This window comes from Manis pentadactyla, chromosome 2, assembly GCF_030020395.1.
Source record: "Manis pentadactyla isolate mManPen7 chromosome 2, mManPen7.hap1, whole genome shotgun sequence".
Taxonomy (NCBI): domain Eukaryota; kingdom Metazoa; phylum Chordata; class Mammalia; order Pholidota; family Manidae; genus Manis; species Manis pentadactyla.
Window position 1 is genome coordinate 18,294,198 of NC_080020.1, and position 24,339 is coordinate 18,318,536.

General features: G+C 39.3%; 1 long non-coding RNA gene across 1 annotated transcript; it reads left to right on the forward strand.

The window, feature by feature from the left end:
• The first annotated feature begins 12,917 nt into the window (after positions 1 to 12,917).
• On the forward strand, positions 12,918 to 17,639 carry LOC130680228 (uncharacterized). The gene is made up of 2 exons (XR_008993237.1): positions 12,918 to 13,356; positions 17,604 to 17,639. It is a non-coding gene; the product is annotated as an uncharacterized LOC130680228 (long non-coding RNA).
• The last annotated feature ends 6,700 nt before the right edge of the window (positions 17,640 to 24,339 follow it).

The following is a 24,339-nucleotide window of genomic DNA, read 5'->3' on the forward strand; positions in this document are numbered from 1 at the left end:
CTTAAAACTTTTAACAACTTCCCAAATCAAATTCAAAAAAGTGCTTTTGCCTCTAGTTAACTCTGATATTTTCCAGAGAGCCCCTAGAACATGTCAGAAAACCTTTTTCTCATTGGAGAAAGTATTTGGCTAATTTAGCTTATTTATCTGATATATAATTACCTGCTTAATTGCCTGGAGGGCACTGTCAAAAGGAATGATGCTGAACTTTGTTACTCAATGTTTTGTGTTACAGAAATATCAGAATTTCCTTATGTCAACTGTCTTACAGTAAGCTCTCATCAGATCTTTAACCATTGTCATTTGTAAGTCTTTTATTATTTATAGTCACTGTTTTATTACTCTTAAGTTAGTAAAAAAACTAAATTACAGCAGAACAAATATTAGTTACATAAGATTAAGTAAACTAAAGAAGATGATTTTGTGGCTTTTTGTTTCAAATGTTGTTGATAAAGTGTTTTAAGCTTTTTCTCTTAAGCTGACAACAGTTTAGTAAATGACTGCCTTTATAAGCAGAATTGAAACTTTATCTTTCTCTCTACCTGATCCCTCCAAAATTTAAAAACTCTCAGTAACTATTTTTTTATTTCATGGCAGTATATTTATTTGCACAAGTTCAATAAGAATCTGCTTTCCTTATAAGAGAACCAATTAAAATCACTGGTTATATTACCAAGGCTTTGACTGGAATGTCATACCTGAGAGACACGTGTGTAAACTCAGATATGAACAGACAGCTTTAAGGAACTAAGATTGACTTTATAAAGCCAACAAAGCCCCTTAAAAGAACTGGCCTGGTACCTTGCTTACAAAGTTCCCAGCAGCCTTACCAAGTGAGTAAAGAAGGTCACTGCCTGGCAGATGCAAGAACCTCAAGAATGTTTTGGGAACCTCAGAGAAGAGAAGAATTCACCCAAATGTACAGGTACTGCAGGCACAACCTGATGGCAAGTCTGGCTTGGCTTTCTGGCCTCAAAAAGCCCTTAAAAGTTCAATCTGAAATTCCTTACAAAAAGTTCCAGCAAAGCATATTTAAAAGAGCCTATGTAATCAATTGCTCTTCTTGCTGCACTTTTGCAAATAATTAAGCCAACTGTTAATTATTTTCTTAATCTAGCTACTTCTAATAAAAATAAGGGTGATTTTAGAGAAAAGTATTGTTTCGATAATGCAGTCTTATCTATACTAAATCCTAATACTAGTCATTGAGATGTAAACTCGATCCAGAATTCCAGTCCCCCATAATAGCCTGGCTAATGCCCTTACTGGGCCCCTTAATAACAGTTTGTAGTTTACTCTTAGTTGCCCCTTGTGTCCTCAAGTTCCTCCAACAGCAGCTAACCCAGATGACCTGAGTCACCACCAACCAGATGTTACTTCACCGTTACGCACCTCTTCCCACTGAACCCCCTCCTTCAGCCTAATACCAGCCTCAAACCCCCACGATGCCCCTTGTCAGCCGGAAGTAGCCAGATTGAGTCATCGCCCATTATGACCAAAAGGCTGGAATGTTAGGCTGAAGAAAGGAAAAACAAGGACATGCAAACAGAACAGAGAGATGCCATAGGGGGAGAACAGACCAGACCCCAAAGTCCGTGCCATATATGGAAAGGGAACAGCTCTCCCTGAATTCCATCCTGATGTGCCAACTAAGACCCGTATGTCAGCCTCCTCCCTCTTGGAAGGAAAAAAGTTTCTAGTTGTCTGTTATGTCACCTTTAGCCGATCATACCTCTCCACACCCCCTAGGATAGCTTGCCCACTCCTTCCCCTCCTAATCCCTTATAAGCCCCCCACCTCCCTAACCTGGTGTGACTTCTCTGGCCTGTGACAAGAAGGCCACAGAACCTCACACAGGGGTATTTAAATAAATTACCTGGCCCTTTGTTGCCTCTCTTTGCCTGCTTATTCCAGCTAGAATTTATCTTACAGTATGTATTTAGGCCATGAACATTTTCAGGCCAAATCCTCCCACTAACTGTCATTGTTCAAGACCCCAACATAATATGCAGAGTCATATGTTAATTTCGATAATACATTAAAAGACTAATAAGTAGACATAATATCCATCTTCTATTCTCAGTATACTGCAGAGTTCTGATAAATTTAAGAAATAGTATTTAAGTCCTATTCAAGAAATGCTGTTCGGAAGTACAATCATGTGGGATTCATTATTATCCACACCTTATAGCACAGAAACTGAGATGTAGCATGAAAGACGACATTGAAGCTAAACAAAGCTACAGAGGGTGAGGTTGAAAAACTTTTTGCATCATCTATGAGCCCATTGATTCAAATTTATTTTCCACTTTATATTTAATTTTTAGGTTTTCTTAAGGATTATTTTTAGCTATACATTTAAAAAGTAAGGGCTCCTATTTAAATATGTACTGATATACAAATGACTCTAAATATTTCTTTCTAAAACTTAAATCTAACTGAAATCTTAAAGTATAATGTAATGGGAATAAATATATGAGAACAAATAAATAACATTTTTAAATTTCTAATTAAGCTTTGAGCATAAAAAAAAATGTTTTGAAATATGAAAACCATGTTCTAACCAAATATAATAAACCTATTCCTGGCTCTGGGAAATGGAAAATAACAGGAAAAAGATTAAGAGCTTAACCCATCACAGAAGAACAAATGAGACAAAGATATCAACTATATTAACTATATCAACTATATTTAATAACCTATAGGTGGTTTAATTTTTTAGCAACCAATAAATTTTACATTGCAATAAATTAATCAAATTTTGAAATATTTAAATCCAATAATTGTACAAATCATAAGCCCTCTTACAGAGATACCAATTTACAGGATGGTCTTCAAACAAAAATTAAAGTAAAGAGATATAATAAAGTCACAAATGGCAATATTTCTGGGGTAGATTACCTCCTATGGTAGCCCTTGCATATGAAAATTAATCTAGTTAATTAACCTAGAAAGCTAAATAACCAACCTTTCCCTTAGCCTAGCCCATGGCTATCTAGGTCAGTGTTGTTAATTTAGTTTTAAAAAGAGAGAGAGGGACGGATCACATGTTAGCCCACAAAAAGAAGTTTTAAAAAACTTCAGAAGTTAAAATCATAGGAAACATCTTTTCTGACCACAATAGTATAAATCTGGAAGTCAATTACTGGAAAAAACACAGACATGTGGAGCCTAAGCAGCATGCTGCTAAACAACAATGAATGGGTCAGTGAAGAAATCAAAGAGGAAATAAACAGTACTTGGAGAATAATGAAAATAAAAACAACAATTCAAAATCTATGGATGTGGCAGAAGCAGTTCTAAGTGAAAAGTTTATAGAGTTGGAGGCCTACCAAAAAAAAAAAAGAGAAAAATCTCAAATAAGCAAACTAACCCCACACCTAAAGGAACTAGAAAAAGAAAAGGCCCTAAGTTAGTAGAAGGAAAGGAACATAGAAATCAGAAAAGAAGTAAATGAAATAGATGAAAAATCAACTCAAAAGGTGAGTGAAACTAACAGCTGGTTCTTTGAAAAAATTGATAAACCTTTAGCTAGATTCACTAGAAAAAAAGATACAGGACTCACATAAGTAAACTCAGAAATGAAAGAAGTTACAACTGACAACACAGAAATACAAGTATAAGGTGAAAAATTATATGCCAACAAATTGGACAACCACGAAGAAACGGACAAATTCCTATCAACGTGCAATCTCCCAAGACTACGACAAGGAAGAAATAGAAAATCTTAATAGACCAATTACTAGTAATGAAATTGAAGTGGTAATAAAAAATTCCCAACAAATCAAAGTCCAGGATTGGAAGGCTTCAAGGGAAAATTTAGCAAACATTTAAAGAAGAGTTAGTACCTATATTTCTCAAGCTATTCCAAACAATTGCAGAGGAAAGAAAGCTTCTAAATTCATTTTGTAAGGCCAGCATCACCGTAGTACCAAATCAGACAAAGACACTGCAGAAAATAAAACTACAGACCAATATCCCTGATGAACATACAAACAAAATTCCTTAACAAAATATTTGCAAGCCAAATTAAAAATTACATTAAAAGAATCATGCATGTTCACCATGACCAAGTGGGATTTATTCCAGGGATGCAAGGATGGTTTGATATCCACACATCAATCAGTGTGATATACCACATTAACAAAATAAAGGATTAAAACTATATGATCATCTCAATAGATGCTGAAAAAATGTTTGGCAAAATTTAACATCCATTCATGATAAAAACTCTCAACAAAGTGAGAATAGAAGGAATATACCTCAACATAATAAAGGGTATATATGAGAAACTCAAGCTAACATCATACTCAATGGCAAAATGATGAAAGCTTTTCCTCTATGATCAAGAATAAGACAAAGAGGCCCACTCTTAACACTCTATTCAACATAGTACTAGAAGTCTTAGCCAGAGCAATCAAGCAAGAAAAACAAAGAAAAGGCACTCATATTAGTAAGGAAGAAGTAAAATAGTCACTATCTGCAGATGACATGATACTAGATATAGAAGATGCTAAAGACCACCAAAAAACTATTATAACTGATGAGTGAATTCAGTGAAGTTGCAGGATACAAAATCAATACAGAAAGAGAAATTAAGAAATCAATCACATTTATAATTGCATCAAAAAGAATAAAATACCTAGGGATCAAGTTAACTAAGGAGATGAAAGATCCATATCTGAAAACTATAAGACACTGATGAAAGAAATTGAAGAAGACACAAGTAAAGGGGAAGTTACTCTATGCTCATGGATAGGAAGAATTAATATTGTTGAAATGGCTGTGCTCTCCAAAGCAATCTAGAGTTTCAATGCAAAATCTCTATCAAAATACAAATGGCATTCTACACAGACCTAGAGCAAATAAGCCTAAAATTCATATGGAACACAGAAGATCCTGTATAGGCAAAGCAACCTTGCAGAACAAAGCTGGGGTATTGCACTCCCTGATTTCAAACAATACTACAAAGCTATAGTAATTAAAATAATATGATACTGGTACAAGAACAGACCCATAGATCAATGGAACAGAATATAGAGCCCAGATATAAACCCAAGCATATATGGTCAATTAATATATGATAAAGGAGCCATGCATATACAATGGGGAAATGGCAGCCTCTTCGACAACTGGTATTGGCAAAATTGGGCAGTTACATATAAGAGAATGAAACTGGATTATTGTCTAGCTCCATATACAAAAGTAAACTCAAAATGGATCAAAGACCTGAATGTAAGCCATGAAACCATTAAACTCTTAGATGAAAACATAGGCAAAAATCCCTTGAATATAAATATGAGGAACTTTTTCATGAACATATCTCCCTGGGCAAGGGAAACAAAAGCAAAAATGAACAAGTGGGACTATATCAAACTATAAAACTTGTATCTGTACAGCAAAGGACACCATTAGTAGAACAAAAAGGCATCCTGCAGTATGGGAGGATATATTTGTAAATGACATATCTGATAAGGGGTTGACATCCAAAATATATAAAGAGCTCACACACCTCAGCACCCAAAGAACAAATAACCCTATTAAAAAATGCACAGAGGATCTAAAGACATTTCTCCAAAGAAGAAATTCAGATGGCCAACAGGCACATGAAAAGATGCTCCACATCGCTAATCATCAGAGAAATGAAAATTAAATCCACAATGAGATATCACCTCACACCGGTTAGGATGGCCACCATCCAAAAGATAATCAACAGCAAGTGGGATAACATCAAATAAACAACTTTTGTACAACAAAGGACACCATCAACAGAATGAAAAGGAAACCTACTGTGTAAGAGAATATATTTGCAAATTATATATCTAATAAGACTAATATCCAAAATATATAAAGAACTCATACAACTCAACACCACAAAAACCAAATAACACAATTAAAAAATGGACCTTCCAAACACATACAGGTGGCCCCAACTGACTCATGAAAAGATGTTCCACACCACCAATCATCAGGGAAATGCAAATCAGTACTGCAATGAGACGTGACCTCCCACCAGTTAGAATGGCTAGCATCAATAAGACAAGAGATAACAAGTGTTGGAGAGGATGTGGAGAAGAGGGAGCCTCATGCACTGCTGGAGGGAACATAACTGTTGCAGCCACTGTGGAAAACAGTGTGGAGGTTCCTCAAGAAATTAAAAATGGAGATACCATATGACCCACTAATTTCACTTCTGGGAATTTACCTGTAGAAAAAAAAATTTGAAAGAATTCCCTAGGGGTGCATTTTTTGGGTAACTTTCTTATTGTAGAAAAGGTTCAGTGACATACATAAGCATGATCAGAGAAGGCCCTGGGCCCCTCCCCTCTCCCAGCGGTGATCACAGGTCTACTTCACACATCCTCTCCCTCATCCCTTGTCCCCAGATCATTGTAAAACAAAAATCAGACATATCATTTGTGTTTCAGATGTATCTTTAGAAGGTCAGGACTCTTAGAAACATATATTTTCCTAAAATCATCATACTTTGAAAATGAGCAATGACTCCTTAAAGTCATCAAGTATCAAATTTGTTCACATTCCAGAGGGTTTTTTAACTTAGAGGTTCCCTCAACCCAATCGCAGACACAGAATCAGAATCCTGGGTGAGTCCAGGAATCTGCATATTTGATGTCTCCTGAATGATTCTGGTAGTCAGTCTGGTAGTCACTGGTTTAAGTGAACTTGTCAATCATATTTAAAAAAATTTTTTATTAAGGTATGGTTGATATACACTCTTATGAAGGCTTCACATGAAAAAACAACATGGTTACTACATTTACCCATATTATCAAGTCCACCCCCATGCCCCAGTGCAGTCACGGTCCATCAGTGCAGCAAGATGCCACAGATCCACCATGTGCCTTCTCTGCGCCGCACTGTTCTCCTCATGATCCCCCACACCATGTGTACTAAATATAATACCCCTCAATCCCCTTCTCCCTCTCTCTCCACCCGCCCTCCCACACCACTCCCCTTTGGTAACCACTAGTCCATTCTTGGAGTTGCCCATGTTTATATTCAAGAGATTTTTTGTCTATGTTTTCTATAAGTTTTATGGTTTCATGACTTACATTCAGGTCTTTGATCCATTTTGAGTTTACTTTTGTGTATGGAGTTAGACAGTAATCCAGTTTCACTCTCTTACATGTAGGTGTCCAGTTTTGCCAACACCAGTTGTTTCTGAGGCTGCCATTTCCCCATTGTATATTCATGGCTCCTTTATCATATATTAATTGACCATGTATGTATGGGTTTATATCTGTGCTCACTATTCTGTTCCATTCATTGATCTATGGGTCTGCTTTTGTGCCAGTACCAAATTGTTTTGATTTCTGTAGCTTTGAAGCAGACCTTGAAGTCAGGGAGTGTGATTCCCCCTTTCCCCAGCTTTATTCTTCCTTCTCAGGATTGCTTTGGATATTTGGGGTCTTTTGTGGTTCCATATGAATTTTAGAACGATTTGTTCTAGTTTATTGAAGAATGCTGTTGGTATTTTGATAGGGATTGCACTGAATCTGTAAACTGTTTGCACAGGATGGCCATTTTGACAATATTAATACTTCCCATCCATGAGTGTGGGATAGATTTCCATTTTTAGGTGTTTTCTTTAATTTGTCTCATGATCATCTTGTACTTTCCAGAGTACAGTCTTTCACCTCCTTGGTTATGTTTATTCCTAAGGTATTTTACTGTTTTCAATGCAATTAAAAATGGAGTTGTCTTCCTGATTTCTCTTTCTGCTAGTTGTTCATTTATAGGAATCCAACAGATTTCTGTGTATTAATGTTGTATCCTGCAACTTTTCTGAATTCAGTTATTAGTTTTAGTAGTTTTTGGTGGAGTCTTCAGGGTTTTCTATGTATATCATGTCAACTGCAAATAGTGAGAGTGTAACTTCTTCCTTACCAATTTGGATTCCTTTTATCTCCATGTTGTCTGACTGCTGTGACTCTGAACTTGAGTACTGTTGAATAAAAATGGTGAGAGTGGACATCCTTGTCTTGTTCCCCATCTTAGAGGAAAAGCTTTCAGCTTTTTGCTGTTAAGTATGATGTTGGCTGTGGGTTTGTTGTATATGGCTTTTATTATGTTGAGGTACGTACCCTCTGTGCCCATTCTGTTGAGAGTTTTTATCATGAATGGATGTTGAATTTTGTCAAATGCTTTTTCAGCATCTATTGAGGTGATAATGTGGTTTTTATTATTCTTTTTTTTCATGTGGTGTATGATATTGATGATTTACAAGTATTGTACCATCCTTGCATCCCTGGAATAAATCCCACTTGGTCATGGTGGATGACCTTCTTGATGTATTTTTGGATCTGGTTTGCTAACACTCTGCTGTGGATTTTTGCATCCATTTCATAGTTGGAGCCCAGAAAAAAAATGACCTGGGACCTGAGGGTGATTGTACAATGGCCTCAATTTCTCTGGCAGCATAAGCTCCACTTTATCGAGGACCCGGTGGTAGGTGGCCTGCAGGCCATGGGCACCAGCAGTTGACATCTCGGCCACTGAGCAACGGTGGGTGGCCAGAGGAGGGCTGCTGCGTGCCCATGCCTGGCAGATGGCAAAGGGCAGCTCGTCACTTCCCCCGCCACAGCACCCTGCATCCCCCTCACCCACTGGTGCCCTTCTAGCGGTGCAGCCTGGCCCGGCCAACCTCCAGGGGACCGGGCCCAGGCTCTAGATTATTAACATAACCCTAGCCCAGAAAGCCTGAGCCTGAAAACCTGATGACACACCACAAAGCCCTGAGGAAAACCACAATGTAAGAACTACAACCATCGGACCCAAGCCCGGGTCACACCCCCTGATCGTGAGCCTCAGACATGAATCCCAACACTAATCCCTGAGCAAATCCCAAAACATTTACCCAGCACAATCAGAACTGTTCATTGATGTCTTTCAAAATTAAGTTCAATAGGGTAAATATGTGGTCTGAATCTTAGGGGAAAACATCTTAAAAACAAAATAATTATAATTAGTAGGAAAATATCAATCCAAAGAAAGCAGAAAAAAAGAAAACAGTGCTGCCTTTATGGAGCTCATGTGATGGGGAGGGAAACCACCAAATGAACTGCCAGGAAACGATCTGTGCTACAAAGAAGAAAGCAGGGTTAGTGGGGGGCAAAATGTGGTGGGAAATGCTGTTTTACTTCTCATCCTACTCTTCTATGTTGAAAATTTTCAAATCTTTCAAACGGGGACAGGACGTGGGGGTGATGGGTGTCTAGTGTACTTCCAAATGGAGATGTAGAGCAGACAGATGGACAGGCAAGTCCAGAGTTCTGAGAAAGGTAAGTCCTAGGAATATGAACGTGGGGTTCCTTAGCACAGACAGGACCCAGCTGTCAGAGTGACGAGCATCCCCAGGAGTTAGCAGAGAGAAAAGTGGACACACTGACAACTGGGACCTGAGGACCCAAATTACAAAGGTGGGAAAGTATCTACAGAAGCCAGCGAAAGACAAATGAGGAGGGAGATGTGCCCAAAGCAAAAGAAAGACAGCATTTCAAAAAATAGGAGACTTCAAGTAATGGATCACTTTATAGTTAATTTCTGTCTTTTAAATAAGGTCTAAAAAATTCAAGACTTCAAAAGCTGAATTATACAAAGACAGGTTACAATGTCCTGTACTTCTTTTTTAAAGAGTGAAAAAAGGGTAAGTAATATTGTGATTTTTAAGAAATATATTTTTGCTCACTCAGATAACCAAAAGAATTTTTCTCATATATATTTGGTCCTTGTCCACAGTTCTTTGTTCACAGCTCCCCAGACCCTGGGAATTTCCTAAGTGTTGTGAGTGATAGGGGGCATCTTTTGTTATGTTAATGAGGTAGCTTAGAGAAGGGGTGTTGGGTGTGGGGGCTGGTCATCATAGAACCCGAAGTATGATTAAAAGGTTGGAACTTTCCGTCCTACCCCCATACCGCACCCTCCCCTCCCCCAGAGGGGAGAGGGGTTAGAGGTTGAATCACCCAATGGCCAGTGGCTTAGTAGATCATGATTATGTAATGAAGCCTCCTTAAATACCCAAGAGGGCAGTCCTTTTCCAGAAAGCTTCCAAGCCTGGGGAACTAGAATGCTTCCACATGCCACCAAGCTAAACCCCAAGCTCAATGAGGACAGAACCTCCTTCCTCCAGGACCTTGCCCTTTGTATCTATACATGTGGCTGTTAATTTGTATCTTTTATCATACCTTTTATAATAAATTGGTAATCTAGTGAGTAAAATGTTTCTCTGAGTTCTGTGAACTGCTGTAGGAAATTAATCAAACCTGAGGAGGGAGTCCTGGGAACCTCTGATTCATAGCCAGTTTGTCAGAAAAATAGGAAATAAATTGGGTTTTCAACTGGTGTCTGAAGTTGGAGCAGGGAAGGGGGAGCAGTCTTGTAGGAACCTTAACCTGTGGAATCTGATGCTACCTCTGGATAGATGATGTCAGAATTGAACTGACTTCTTGGATACCGTGCTGATGTCCAAGAATTTGCATGGTGTTGGAGAAGAGGGTGGAGCCTCCAACACCCAACTTCGGAATGAGGTCCAGAACCCATTTAGTAGGAACAAGACTATAGACTTAATTTTACAGATAAATATAAAAAAATCAATCCTTATGGTAAAAGCTTAGTTATTTCTTCTGCTAGAACAACATACTGGTAATAATTCTGTTCTTGTCTGAGGAGAGGAGAGAAATGTGTTAGATTATTACTCTGTCCTACAACCACCTAAGCCCCCAGACACACTTTACCCCAAGTACACACAGAGGTATTGCTTCAAATTTAAAACTACTGAATAGCAAGATTCCATCCAGAGTTTTGTGCTAAGCTCTCTGAATTTTATTTACAGTCAATTGCCCTTCCCCTAGTTACTAGTCTTCAATCCAGCTGCACTCAAATGTTCTCTAACCTGATTTTGGCCAATAATTTAGTCCATTCAGACTGTGCAAAGCCCTCACAAAACCCCCTGAGAAGAGCTTATCACTGTCTTGGATTCTGCTGTTCTGTTGCAAAGACCTCCTATGCTTGGGGAACCAGAACACCTTCATGTGCCACCAAGCCAGGGCCCGAGCTCCACAAAGATAGAAGCTTCTTTATTTGACCCTTGCCCTATGTATCTCTTCATGTGGCTGTTACCTTGTATCCTTTACCACATCCTCTGGTAAAAGAAGTGTTTTCCTGAGTTCTGTGAGCAGCTCTAGCAAATTAATTGACTAAGGGAGAGGTTGTGGGAACCTCCAATCTGTAGCCAGAAGGTCAGAAGCACAGGGAACAGCCAACAGCCTGGGGCTTGGGAACAGCCTGGGGCTTGCAACCAGGGTCTGGCGTTGGGGGTGGAGGGCACTCTTGTAGGATGAAGCCCTTAATGTGGGGAATCTGGTGCCTTCTCCAGGCAGACAGTATCAGAATTGAGTTCTCCCACACCTTGCTTGTGTTGAAGAATTGCTTGGTGTTGTGTGTGCGCACACATGCACACAGTGGAATGAGGTCCAGGAGGCCAGAACAGAGTCATACTACTTTTACTGCCTTGTATAATACTATTGTTGTTGTATATGCAAGAACACATTGCACCAACTTAAACTGACTCAGACGTTTCATCTTAGTATAACTTATTATTAGTAATAACCTTATTTTCAGGATTATAGCATTTCATCTATAGAAATGTATTTTAATGTGACTCATTAAAAAAAAGTTTCTTTACAACTTACTGTAAGATAAATTCTAGCCGAAATAAGCAGGTGCCGAGAGGCAACAAAGGGCCAGGCAGTTTATTTGAGTGCAATTCCTGGGTGATATTCTCTGGTCTGGTTATCGCAGGCCAGGGAAGTCATGCTCAGCAGGGCAGGCAACGAGTTTTTAAAGAAGGTAGGGGGAGGCAGAGCTTAGATTTACAGCGGCGGGAGGATTGGCTAGCCTAAGGCACATTTTTCAGGTTGGGAGGGGGCAGCAGCCGGGGACTTTGGTTGCACATTATCAGTGTCCCACGTGCTCACCCCTCCCTCTGGTACCTCCAACCTTACTCTTACAAATTGAAATTACCATTACTTTAAAATGATAAATACACCCTCTAATTATTAGCCATTAAAAAAGCTTAATAATTCACCACATTGACTCCACTGCCTTTATAGATTATCCTCAAGATTCCAACCTCCAACACCTCACACACACCTTCTCAGGAGGCAGCCTAACTGCTTAGCATCCCTAATGTCACTTTTCTCTTTAAAATAGTGCATCCACTCTGTCTTTCATGCAGCATTCTAGCTCTTAACAGGCATCACCCTCCCTGGTGCTCCTGATGCAATTCCACTCTCATGACCCTGTCCTCCCATCCTTCTTTTCCTGAAATTTACTTAGGCCTTTGTGCATCATTGCCCCAAAACCAAAGAAAGAAAAATTTTGGTCCTTTAAGCTCCTCCTGTCTTCCTTTTAATGAAGTGGGACTCCAGAGTGACTGCACTCCATCACTGCTCTTCCTCGCGGACACCCAGCCCCCAGCACGGCGCTTCCCACCGCCATCCTGATGGCAGCAGAACTAAAACCCGGCCGTCCACAGGCCGCCAGGCACTCTAAAATTGCAAGCACTTCCTCCTTAGTGAAATGCGCTTTTACCTCCTGTAAGCAGGGAGATAAAATAGGCCACTACAGGCTTTGGAGTCATAAAGACAGGGTCTCATGTACCAGTTCACCAACTATTAACTAGACAACTGTATAGAAGTCATCTCTCTCAGCCTCAATTGACTTGTCTGTAAAGTTAGAAGACTATCATGTATCTCTTGAGGGTATGAACTGTAAGAATGAGAATAAGTTAGCATAAGAGTAGCCATCTTAAGGGCCTAGAAGCAGTTTTCTGAAGTTGTGACTTAAAAGAAAAAAAACTGGAACTGGGTAAGGCCTTGGAAAACAAGTTAATCATGAACACCAGGATGGGGGCAGCTGTGGCCTTCAGTCAGCTAACCTTGGTCAGTTAATCCTACATACCAAGCTTGTCGTGCAGAACCTCCCTAACAATTGAGGAGTGGTCTTATCTTGCTCTCGCTTAACCCCAGGATGTATGTCTTGCAAAGATAATGTGCAGCTGTGGAAAATTACTAAGAGTTAAGTGTTTTGAAAATGCTATATAAACCCTTGGTTTTGAGTGCTCGAGGTCCTTGTTGAGACCCGCTGCGTCGGGCTGACACTTGGACCCCAGCTAGCTGGTTCCTGAATAAATTCCTCTTGCTTATTGCATCAAGAGACGCCTTCTGTGAGTGATTTAGGGTGGCGCTCTCCTCTGGGAAAAATCCAACATTTGGGGGCTCGTCCGGGATCTGCGCTCACCCCGCTTCACTCCCGAAGTCGCTCTTGGAGGAAGAGGTAAGATTAGTGGCGCCTTGGGTTGTCTGTATTCTGTTTTCTGTTTTTCAGTGAGACCGGTCAGAATTCTGAAAGGGTACCCGTTGTCTGGCAGCCGTCCCGGTCCGTAAGGGGTCGCGACTGCGGTCGGTAGACGTACTAGGAGCACCGCAGGCTGCAACCCTGGGGGACGCCTCGGGGAGGTTGGGGGGCCAGGGACGCCTGGTAGCCTCCCGTCTGTTTTTCCGGCAAAGTGAACCTGATGAGATAGGGTTGGTTTTTGGGCGCCGAGAGTATCAACCCTCTGATTCCTTTCGGTTTCTGTTTGAGACTCTGAGGAGAACTAAACGCGGCTGCTGTGTGTCTAATTTGTGTGTGTCTTTGTTTTTTGTGTCTTTTACGTGTCTAATTATTGTTATACTGACAATGGGACAGACGCAGACGACCCCCTTGTCTCTCATGACAGACCATTTTTCTCAGACGTTAGGGAGAGAGCTCACAATTTGAGCACGGACATCAGGAAGAGAAAATTTCGTGTTTTCTGCACCTCAAGTGGCCATCCTTTAATGTTGGCTGGCTGCCGGAGGGAACCTTATCATTATGTCTCAGTCTGTAAGTTTGTGTGTCTAAGTGTGTAAATGAAAATATCTTTCTACCTCCGGATGGTATTAATGAAATTGATTTAAAGACAAGCGCTTGTGAAAATTGAGCATTCTAAAACTTCCAGAAAATCTGATGGAAAATGTTAAGCATTAATGCTAATTTGGGTTTGCCTGAGGCGGGCATGTCATTGTGGTTATCAGCTGCCAAAGTTTACTTAAAGTCATTTAAGTTGATGTTACCAGTTAAACATTTCAAGAAAATGCTTGAAGGAAAGCTTGACTTTGTCTAATGTTTAGTAAAAGTTTTCTAAGTAATCTGGCATAGTTGCTAAAAATAAATAAACAAGTGTAGCAAATAAACATCTTAATAATAATACTGTATTAATGTATAACAGTGTATATGTATGCAAACAGCTTGAGAATTTTTGCGGTAACCAAAATTTTTAAAGTTTGCTAAGTTATATAGACATATTTTGTGCCTAATGAGAAATTGTGTTGTAAAGCACATTTCCAAAAATGATAATATATGTTCATAGATGAAGAATGCTAGTGTAACAGTTTACGGTGGCCTGTTTTTCAGTGTTCACTGAAAGTTAAAGTATCAAATGACTTTAAGTTCTAATGAAAACTACTTAAATAAAGAAAACATTTCTCTATGCTAAAAGATGTATGTTTTAATAAGAGAAGGTATAAAGAATGGAAACTCGTCTGCATGCTAAAGAATTTGTTTTTTAATAAAAGAAAGTGGCTTTGTTCTAAAGTGCAGCTGTTTGTTAGAGAGAGACGGAGAACAGAGACAAAGAGAGAGCAGTGTGGTGCAGCAGCGGGGTGCCTTTTGTTGTAGCGGATCCGCTCAGCCTGTTGCTTTGGAGGAAGGTCAAGATGTTTAGAGATAAGGCGGGACAAACCCCGGCAAGCCCAGGCATAATTCTCACCCGTTTATGTGCTTGAGACCATGGGGCAAATGAAGAATAAATTACTGTATTCTTACAGATATAGTCATGCTATGTGAAATTAAAGCAAGTGAGTCTTGATATCAAGTGCACAGCAAAATTAGAATTTTGTTTCCAGTTAAAAAAACAAAACAAAAAACAGTTTTCTTTAACTGTTAGTCTGCTCTTAATGTTGAAAGATTGCAAAGAGTTCTCTAATTGTTTTATCAAAGCAGTTTCTCATGCTTAAAGTCTCAGTGAGTTGCCAGAATATTTTTTTTAAAAATGAAATCTTAACAAACTTTAGCTTTTAGTCTTTTTAATATTAACAACTGTGTAACCTTTATTTGCCTTTGAAATATTTTGTTATTGAAAACGATTGCATGGCATGAGAAATTGAATTATTTATTCCTTATATTTTTACAAGTAGAAAAATCTCTCCAACAAATGATTAAAGTTGTTACTGATTATTTGTTTTCTTAATTTATCCTCCTAAGCAGAATAGTAACAAAGCTTTTTTTTAGCTGATTAAATGCACTTAGTTAACAAACCAAAATTTATTCTTAAAAATTAAATTGTGTAGAATCTGGACAAGATTATGTTTCTCCCAGAAAAACAGGTTTCTCTGTAAAAGTTTAGATGGGCAAACGTGTGACCACTTTTGAGGAAAGTTGTAATAGATTTTTTTGAGAACCACCAGGTCTTCTTGTTTAATTTATATGCTGTGGATATGTTTGTATGTTTTAAAAAACATGGAGGACTCTCCATATTTTTTAATGCAAATGATCTTATAAGTTGCTATGCAAATTCTATTAAAAGCTCTATCTACTATTAAAGAGTAAAACATTCTTGAAGCTTTCAGGGAAGACCTGTAGACTTAAGCACTTTCTCTGCTTTTTTGTATCTGGTCTTAGACACTTATGCTGAGTTATGTTCTTATTATTTTCACTGTTTGTAAGCTATCGATTGTATATAATCTTTAAACCATCCAAATATCCAGCATACATTTCCATGTCACCACAACCCACTATTGACGCCATGAATAAAATGGCTGGTTAGAAAGCCAAAAGTCATCATTTCTCAATCCCTAAATGACGAAGTAAAATGCCTGATCTCTTTCATCTCAAAGCATATTTCTGGTCAAATCTGAATATCTGTGTGAAAGAAAGAGACATTTAAATTTGAGATTCTGCTTAAACTTTTAAGTTGAATTTGACTATAGCCATATTCATTCTTTGTATGTATCTCTAACAGGTCTTTTGTATGCCTGGTGATATTATAATCTGCCTTGAGTTTGGACAGTTCTTTCAGCTAAATGTGAATTCTTATTGTAGCTTTTTTCCCCTCCTGAAGATGAAAGCAGAAAAATCTACCATCTGCTACCATTCTCTCAAGAATGCTTGGTAACCTAGATTATTTTGACTTTGTATATATTGTCTTTAAAAACTGACAGCAGCAGTCTCCCCTGCTGTCCCACCTTTCTAAGATATCTCGTTTACTGTGCTGGGTATATAGACAATAAATGTGTAATGATAGACAGTTCTAAAAGAATTAAATGCAAAAAAGTGCTTTTACCTCTAGTTAACTCTGATATTTTCCAGAGGGCCCCTGGAACATGTCAGAAGAATTTTTTCTCATTAGAGAAAGTATTTGACTAATTTGGCTTATTTATCTGATATATATATATATATTTACCAGGAAAGCACTGTCAAAGAGAATAATGCTAAACTTTGTTACTGAATGTTTTGTATTACAGAAATATCAGAATTTCCTTATGTCAACTGTCTTACAGTGAGCTCTCGTCGGATCTTTGACCATTGTCATTTGTAAGTTTTTTGTCATTTATAGTCACTGTTTTGTTGTTCCTGGACTGGTAAAGAACTGGATTTCAGCAGAACAGGTATTAGTTGCATTAGATTACATAAACTAAAGAAAATGGTTTTGTGTCTTTTTGTTTCGAATGTTGCTGATAGTGTTTTGAGCTTGTTCTCTTAAGCTGACAACAGTTTAGTAGATGGCTGTCTTTATAAGCAGAATTGAGACATCCTTCTCTCTACCTGATCCCTACAGAGTTTAAAAACTTTTGGTGACTTTTTGTATTCCATGGCAGTATGTTTATTTGCACGAGTTTAGTAAGAATCTGCTTTCCTTGTGAGAAGACTAATTAAGAACACTGGTTATACTGCCAGGGCTTTGGCTGGAATGTCATATCTGAGAGACATGTGCATGGACTCAGATGTGAACAACTTTAAGGAACTAAGATTGACTTTATAGGGCCAAAAAAGCCCCTTGGAAGAACTAGCCTGGTACCTTGCTTGCAGAGTTCCCAGCAGCCTTACCAGGTGAGTAAAGAAAGTCGCTTCCTGGCAGGTGCAGAGACCTCGAGAAGAGAAAAATTCATCCAAATATACAGGTACTGCAGGCAAAGCCTGATGGCAGGTCTGGCTTGGCTGTCTGGCCTCAAGAGGCCTTTAAAAGTTCAATCTGAGGTTCCTTGCAAAAAGTTCCAGCAAAGCATATTTAAAAGAGCCTGTGTAATCAATTGCTCTTCTTGCTGCACTTGTGCAAATAATCAAGCCAGCTGTTAATTATTTTCTTAACCTGGTTACTTCTAATAAAAATGAAAGTGATTTTAAAGTATTGTTTCAATAATGCAGCCTCCTTCCAGAATAGAAAATCCAACTCCAGATGTTGCTACATAACCTAATAACACAATTTGTTTTATCTTGCCTAGAAGCCACAAAACTGCAAATAGTAATAGAAATGAAACCCAAGATAGAAGCGCCAGCCTTCTGAAGCCCTCTCAACTGACCAGTGATAGAGACCTAGCTGCACCCTTTACTGCGCCCCCTTCTCAGCACAAAGCAGCCAGAGCGGTCATCGCCCCTTTTCCCTAGCAGCAGCTAGAGTCTACCTGTAGAAGAGAGAATGAGACAGGGACCATAGGCTTAGACAGAATAAAGTAAGAGCCTCTAGAAGAGGCGGGACGAGATATTTGCAATCAGCAATGTAACTACATGCTGAAACTCCTGTAAGACCCAACGGCCTTATTCCGGTCTGCGCTTCCCCCCCAGTGAGGAGACAAGGCCACGGCAGATCGATGCAACAAGCAAGAGGTTTATTGTTATTCCAGCTAGCTGGGGTCCAAGTGTCTGCCCGACACAGCGGGTTTCAACAAGGACCCCGAGCACTCAGAACCAAGGGTTTATATAGCATTTTCAAAACACTTAACTCTTAGTAATTTTCTACAGCTGCACATTATCTTTGCAAGACATACATCCTGGGGTTAAGCAAGAGCAAGATAAGACCACTCCTCAATTGTTAGGGAGGTTCTGCACGATAAGCTTGGTATGTAGGATTAACTGACCAAGGTTAGCTGACTGAAGGCCACAGCTGCCCCCATCCCGGTGTTCATGATTAACTTGTTTTCCAAGGCCTTACCCAGTTCCAGTTTTTTTTTTTTTAAGTCACAACTTCAGAAAACTGCTTCTAGGCCCTTAAGATGGCTACTCTTATGCTAACTTATTCTCATTCTTACATTCCCCTCTTCTTCTTGTAACTATTTCAATCATGAAATTAGAGGTCATCTGTTTGGTAGTGCAATAGGGGAAAGGCACAATATGAACGGCGCAGTCTTAGCTTTTGAAGGTTGTCTTTGTCCTGACGTGGTTATCTTGGAATAGTTTTTGAGAACGGTGTGTGGGTCAGCTAAACAGCGTTGGTGTCTCTGGACGTGCACCTGGTCACTTTAGGGGTCTTCTGGTGATTTTTAAGCTGGAGAGGATTCTCAGTAGGTTGGGCTCTCTACGTGAGATGGTCGTCAGCTGTCTCGGCTGAGACAATGGGTTTCACATGAGATGCGTGGATCCAGGTGGCAATCCTGTCAACTTTGACTGCTGTTGGGGTGGTCAGTAACACTAAGTAGGGTCTTTTCTACCATGGCTCAAGGGTCTGCGCTCGGTGTCACTTTACAAACACAAAGTCTTTAACTTGGAACAGGTGGGCTGCTTCTGAAGTGCCGGGCTCATAGACTGCTTTTAGTTGGGTCTACACTTCTCTTTGGACTGCCTGAAGAGCTTTTAACTTATTATATAAATCGCGGTTGTCAGTCTGGGTAACGGGGAAGGGGTCTTTGAATATTAAAGATAATTTCTTTCCTTGATTTCTCTCTGGGACACTGGCGCCTTGGTTCGGGTGCACATCAAAAGATTGCATGTCCAGCCTTTAAGGCGGGCTGAGATATTGTCTATTTGCTAAAGAATCTTGCTTTTTACTATGCCGTCTACAGCTGGGTCTGTATGCTAAGTCAATTGCTCAGCTTGCAAGATTACTTAGATCTGAAGGAGGAAAGACAGCACACAGGCCCGGGCCCTCCAGTATTCTAAAGCGAATCTCATACACGATTACAAATGACTAGCATAACAAAACATGTGCTACTCTTCACTATCTGGGGAACATTAACTGATCTCACTGAAGAATGATTCTAGAGTTTCATGTTTAACATAGTTCTAGTAGGGGGGAGCTCTAGCATGTAGTTACATTGCTCTGATTGCAAATATCTCGCCCCGCCTCTTCTAGAGGCTCTTACTTTATTCTGTCTAAGCCTATGGTCCCTGTCTCATTCTCTCTTTTACAGGTAGAGACTCTAGCTGCAGCTAGGGAAAAGGGGCGATGACCGCTCTGGCTGCTTCGTGCTGAGAAGGGGGCGCAGTAAAGGGTGCAGCTAGGTCTCTATCACTGGTCAGTTGAGAGGGCTTCAGAAGGCTGGCGCTTCTATCTTGGGTTTCGTTTCTATTACTATTTGCTGTTTTGTGGCTTCTAGGCAAGATAAAACAAATTGTGTTATTAGGTTATGTAGCAACATCTGGAGTTGGATTTTCTATTCTGGAAGGAGGCTGCATTATTGAAACAATACTTTAAAATCACTTTCATTTTTATTAGAAGTAACCAGGTTAAGAAAATAATTAACAGCTGGCTTGATTATTTGCACAAGTGCAGCAAGAAGAGCAATTGATTACACAGGGTCTTTTAAATATGCTTTGCTGGAACTTTTTGCAAGGAATCTCAGATTGAACTTTTAAAGGCCTCTTGAGGCCAGACAGCCAAGCCAGACCTGCCATCAGGCTTTGCCTGCAGTACCTGTAGATTTGGATGAATTCTTCTCTTCTCGAGGTCTCTGCACCTGCCAGGAAGCGACCTTCTTTACTCACCTGGGAAGGCTGCTGGGAACTCTGCAAGCAAGGTACTAGGCTAGTTCTTCCAAGGGGCTTTGTTGGCTCTATAAAGTCAATCTTAGTTCTTTAAAGTTGTTCACATCTGAGTCCATGCACATGTCTCTCAGGTATGACATTCTAGCCAAAGCTCTGGCAGTATAACCAGTGTTTTTAATTAGTCTTCTCACAAGGAAAGCAGATTCTTACTAAACTCGTGCAAATAAACATACTGCCATGGAATACAAAAACAGTCACTAAAAGTTTTTAAACTCTGTAGGGATCAGGTAGAGAGAAGGATGTCTCAATTCTGCTTATAAAGACAGCCATCTACTAAACTGTTGTCAGCTTAAGAGAACAAGCTCAAAACACTATCAGCAACATTCGAAACAAAAAGACACAAAACTATTTTCTTTAGTTTATGTAATCTTATGCAACTAATACCTGTTCTGCTGAAATCCAGTTCTTTACCAGTCCAGGAACAACAAAACAGTGACTATAAATGACAAAAAACTTACAAATGACAATGGTCAAAGATCTGACGAGAGCTCACTGTAAGACGGTTGATATAAGGAAATTCTGATATTTCTGTAATACAAAACATTCAGTAACAAAGTTTAGCATTATTCTCTTTGACAGTGCTTTCTTGGTAAATATATATATATATATCAGATAAATAAGCCAAATTAGTCAAATACTTTCTCTAATGAGAAAAAATTCTTCTGACATGTTCCAGGGGCCCTCTGGAAAATATCAGAGTTAACTAGAGGTAAAAGCACTTTTTTGCATTTAATTCTTTTAGAACTGTCTATCATTACACATTTATTGTCTATATACCCAGCACAGTAAATGAGATATCTTAAAAAGGTGGGGCAGCAGGGGAGACTGCTGCTGTCAGTTTTTAAAGACAATATATACAAAGTCAAAATAATCTATGTTACCAAGCATTCTTGAGAGAATGGTAGCAGATGGTAGATTTTTCTGCTTTCATCTTCAGGAGGGGAAAAAAGCTACAATAAGAATTCACATTTAGCTGAAAGAACTGTCCAAACTCAAGGCAGATTATAATATCACCAGGCATACAAAAGACCTGTTAGAGATACATACAAAGAATGAATATGGCTATAGTCAAATTCAACTTAAAAGTTTAAGCAGAATCTCAAATTTAAATGTCTCTTTCTTTCACACAGATATTCAGATTTGACCAGAAATATGCTTTGAGATGAAAGAGATCAGGCATCTTACTTCTTCATTTAGGGATTGAGAAATGATGACTTTTGGCTTTCTAACCAGCTATTTCATTCATGGCATCAATAGTGGGTTGTGGTGACATGGAAATGTATGCTGGATATTTGGATGGTTTAAAGATTATATACAATAGCTTACAAACAGTGAAAATAATAAGAACATAACTCAGCATAAGTGTCCAAGACCAGATACAAAAAACCAGAGAAAGTGCTTAAGTCTACAGGTCTTCCCTGAAAGCTTCAAGAATGTTTTACTCTTTAATAGTAGATAGAGCTTTTAATAGAATTTGCATAGCAACTTATAAGATCATTTGCATTAAAAAATATGGAGAGTCCTCCATGTTTTTTAAAACATACAAACATATCTACAGCATATAAATTAAACAAGAAGACCTGGTGGTTCTCAAAAAAATTTATTACAACTTTCCTCAAAAGTGGTCACACGTTTGCCCATCTAAACTTTTACAGTGAAACCTGTTTTTCTGGGAGAAACATAATCTTGTCCAGATTCTACACAATTTAATTTTTAAGAATAAATTTTGGTTTGTTAACTAAGTGCATTTAATCAGCTAAAAAAAAAAGCTTTGTTACTATTCTGCTTAGGAGGATAAATTAAGAAAACAAATAATCAGTAACAACTTTAATCATTTGTTGGTTAGAGAGATTTTTCTACTTGTAAAAATAAGGAATAAATAATTCAATTTCTCATGCCATGCAATCGTTTTCAATAACAAAATATTTCAAAGGCAAATAAAGGTTACACAGTTGTTAACAAACTTTAGCTTTTAGTCTTTTTAATATTAAGATTTTATTTTTTAAAAAAATATTCTGGCAACTCACTGAGACTTTAAGCATGAGAAACTGCTTTGATAAAACAATTAGAGAACTCTTTGCAATCTTTCAACATTAAGAGCAGACTAACAGTTAAAGAAAACTGTTTTTTGTTTTTTTTTTAACTGGAAACAAAATTCTAATTTTGCTGTGCACTTGATATCAAGACTCACTTGCTTTAATTTCACATAACATGACTATATCTGTAAGAATATAGTAATTTATTCTTCATTTGCCCCATGGTCTTAAGCACATAAACGGGTGAGAATTATGCCTGGGCTTGCCGGGGTTTGTCCCGCCTTATCTCTAAACATCTTGACCTTTCTCCAAAGCAACAGGCTGAGCGGATCCACTACAACAAAAGGCACCACGCTGCTGCACCACACTGCTCTCTCTTTGTCTCTGTTCTCCGTCCCTCTCTAACATAAACAGCTGCACTTTAGAACAAAGCTACTTTCTTTTATCAAAAAACACATTCTTTAGCATGCAGATGAGTTTCCATTCTTTATACTTTCTCTTATTAAAACATACATCTTTTAGCATAGAGAAATGTTTTCCTTATTTAAGTAGTTTTCATTAGAACTTAAAATCATTTGATACTTTAACTTTCAGTGAACACTGAAAAACAGGCCACCGTAAACTGTTACACTAGCATTCTTCATCTATGAACATATATTATCATTTTTGGAAATGTGCTTTACAACACAATTTCTCATTAGGCACAAAATATGTCTATATAACTTAGCAAACTTTAAAAATTTTGGTTACCACAAAAATTCTCAAGCTGTTTGCATACATACACACTGTTATACATTAATACAGTATTATTATTAAGATGTTTATTTGCTACACTTGTTTACTTATTTTTAGCAACTATGCCAGATTACTTAGAAAACTTTTACTAAACATTAGACAAAGTCAAGCTTTTCTTCAAGCCTTTTCTTGAAATGTTTAACTGGTAACATCAACTTAAATGACTTTAAGTAAACTTTGGCTGCTGATAACCACAATGACACGCCCGCCTCAGGCAAACCCAAATTAGCATTAATGCTTAACATTTTCTATCAGATTTTCTGGAAGTTTTAGAATGCCCAATTTTCACAAGCGCTTGTCTTTAAATCAATTTCATTAATACCATCCGGAGGTAGAAAGATATTTTCATTTACACACTTAGACACACAAACATACAGACTGAGACATAATGATTAAGGTTCCCTCCGGCAGCCAGCCAACATTAAAGGATGGCCACTTGAGGTGCAGAAAACACGAAATTTTCTCTTCCTGATGTCCGTGCTCAAATTGTGAGCTCTCTCCCTAACGTCTGAGAAAAATGGTCTGTCATGAGAGACAAGGGGGTCGTCTGCGTCTGTCCCATTTCTTCTGTCAAAAAGACTTAAGACAAACAAACACGACAAACAACAACCAGGCGCCTACAGAGAAGAATCTGCCGCGGCCGCGGAGACAAACCTGAAAGTTAAGTTGAGGGCCTGTCGGACTGCAGCAGCAGCCGACTTTCCTCACAGATGAGGACCTCGTCCTCCAGACGGGGGCAAGGGACGTCTCCCAAGACCCCTGGTCAGCGACCTGCCAGCGCGTCCACCTAAGTCAATGCTGACCCAGAAACAGATTGGAGCTCCCACAGGTTGAGGGCCTGTCGGACTGCAGTGGCAGCCGACTTTCCTCACAGATGAGGACTTCGTCCTCCAGACGGGGGCAAGGGACGTCTCCCAAGACCCCTGGTCAGCGACCTGCCAGCGCGTCCACCTAAGTCAATGCTGACCCAGAAACAGATTGGAGCTCCCACAGGTTGAGGGCCTGTCGGACTGCAGTGGCAGCCGACTTTCCTCACAGATGAGGACCTCGTCCTCCAGACGGGGGCAAGGGACGTCTCCCAAGACCCCTGGTCGGCGACCTGCCAGCGCGTCTACCTAAGTCTATGCCGACCCAGACACAGATTGGAGCTCCCACAGGCTTTATACAGGTTTCAGGCTTGTTCGTGAACAAAAACACTGGGTGCACTCACCAGCCGGCAAGGCACTTTCTGATTAAACACAGAACGTTCTTACAGGTTTGACAAGAGACACACGGACACAAACACAGTAATACCTGGCCAGGGCAAGCCTCCGATCCTTGGCTTGTCGTTCCTCCGGGGGGGGGGCATGCGATCCCGGACGAGCCCCCA